Raw genomic sequence first — 2,703 nt, 5'->3', positions numbered from 1 at the left:
TAGTTTGAGTGGAGATTCAATTGTTTATTTCTAATCTTTTAAATTGGGGGAAATTATGAATATGCTCATATTGAAATACTTTTAACTTTTAATTATTGACATGTTTCTTGTTTTTGATTTGTCCTAAGTTTGTTAGGTTTTATTTTTAGTCGCAAGATACTTGTTTTTATATTGGTTAGTATTCTTAATTTTCTGATAATTTTGTCACATTATTTTGGCGGTTAATGTTTTTCAATAAAATTAAAAAGAAATCCCTTCTTTATTTTATTTTTTGCTAAAATTCTTTCTTTTACTTGATTTGTCTCATTTATTTGTCTACTTTCTTCCACAAAGAATAATTTACATAAAATTTGTAACAATCCTCTCAAACCTTTAAAGCTAATAACATTTATTCTTAGTAGACAATAAAATGAATATTACTTGAGAAATGCATTTTCAAATTAAATAAACTTCATTAAAAAAAAAGAAATGTATCTTCAAATCCATTATATCAAAATCAACACATTGTGAGATTACATCATGTGTACTTAATTTATTAATAGCCTATTAATTAACTTAGTTAGTATACAAACAAGCCCACCTCACCATTTTTGTCATTGTGCTAATAACATATTTAGTATTATATTCTAGTCATTAATCCACATATATATATTCAGATTTTGTATACTTGAGAAGACAAGAAAAAACAAAATTGGAGAAAAGTTGTCAATATTTTAATATGGTGGGTCAATAACATTTATCTAATTGTAAAACCCCCAAAAAAAACTTCTTCATGACAAAAGTGGTTTACCTCAATTCCTTAATTTAAAAGTTGCTTATCATTGCACTTTTTTGTGGATGTGTGTTTATTAAGATCTTGCCAAAAGGGAAAATAAAGTTCTACCTGTTTTTTTATTTTTTAGTTTCACAAATAATTGGCCTTAAAATGAAGAGATGCTCACTTGTAGCCAACTTTAATCTGTCCCCTAGAATCTGCTTTCACCCATGTAAGATCATGGCCAATAAAAAAAAGGCAAATATTGAAACCCCATAAAAAAATCAATGCAATTCACATAAAAAAAAATAATAATTGTATGTAATATCAACGACTTTGGTTCTCAGATGTTGAGCTCTAATCGTGGTTTCTTTTAACAAGCTAATTAACATACTTACATTCGTTTGTAAGTACTCCTAAAGTCAATAATTTAGTTCAAATTTTAAGAATTTACCATGAATATTAGTTATATATTATTATTTGTATATATAATTAAGTATAAAATTAACTTTTAAAAACAAATAATACTAAAAAAATAATTACAAGATTAATTATATGTTTATTTATTTAAACAAATAATAATTTATTTTTAAATGCGTAAATATAAATTCACTTTATATTTGTAACATCGTATAAAATCATAAAATTAAAATTATCTATAAACTTGTAAATCGTACAAGTAATTATTTTTTATCTAAATATAACTCGTTAACCTATTTTAAAATTGTAAAATTCTAAAAGTTAACTCCAAACAAATCTCTTGATGTTAAAACCACTTTTTTTATATAAATTTTCCAAGGATAATTGATGACAAGTTGAGCTAACACAATTCAAACTCTAACTTAGTATATATTTGCTTTTGAGAAATATATTAGGACTATCTAGGTTGAGATAGATTGTTTGAAAATAAATGTCGATTGATAATTTTTTTTTAGAATTTGTTATTTGTTACGTACGTACCTTTGATGGATTTTAATGAGCATATTTTCTTATGTGGAATGTATTGTAGACCTTCTTCAAGAAACTAGATGAAAGACAAAAATAAATAAAGCATAGTTTTTCATGTTTATATGAAATTAGAGTTTGAACTTGATAAATGACAGTTCTTAAATTTAACATTGAAATTGACTTTTCATTCCATGTTTAAAGCTTACTTAGTGGAATAAGGATATTCCTTTAGTTTTTTGGCCATTTGGATTGCTTGCCAGCCATTTATATAGAGATATTCTTATGAAGAATCAAATTACCACACAATGCATGAAAAAAGAGAGGAAATATCAATGTTTCCATGTCAAGGCCATAAACAAAAAACAATAAAGTTGACTTCTTGTCTAATAGTGTTGTGTTTTGACTTCAATGAGTGCAAGTTGAATGAGATTTGCATGTGGCTTCTTTATCCTCCTCTACTTGTTGAAGGAGACATGTCTAAACGTTTGGAATTGTTTATCTACAGGCCAGAAAATGGAAATCATACGATGAAATGACGTCGCAATAGTTTTAGTCGTGTATGTTTGTTTGGAGATTTTCGGATTTTAGGTTTTTCTTTTGTCTTGTTGGATTAAAATGGTCTTTGGCATGTTTTTGAGCTCACTCTTGTGGGGGTTCACTCAGGGTTATATACATACTTGTTAATGTTGATGTGCTTAAATTAGGTTTTCTTAATCAACACTTAAAAGAAAATTTTACTCTGTTTCTTCAATACAAACATTTATTAGTGTTTGTTTGATAAGAATTCAAAACATGTGTTAATGTTGTTTCCAAGATATCTTAAATAGTCAATGACCAAACAAAGAAATATCTATAGACTTGGAGGAACACATCCAACAAGACTGTGCCTAAAGGAAGCATGATTTATTGAGAACAATTTAAAAAATAGGAAGATATAATATTATTATGTTTGAAAAACCCGATTCGAAGTTCGAATAGTTCAAGTTGATCTCGGTTTAGAC

This window comes from Impatiens glandulifera, chromosome 6 (genome assembly GCF_907164915.1).
Source record: "Impatiens glandulifera chromosome 6, dImpGla2.1, whole genome shotgun sequence".
In the NCBI taxonomy this organism is placed as follows: domain Eukaryota; kingdom Viridiplantae; phylum Streptophyta; class Magnoliopsida; order Ericales; family Balsaminaceae; genus Impatiens; species Impatiens glandulifera.
This window is presented reverse-complemented; position numbering follows the sequence as displayed.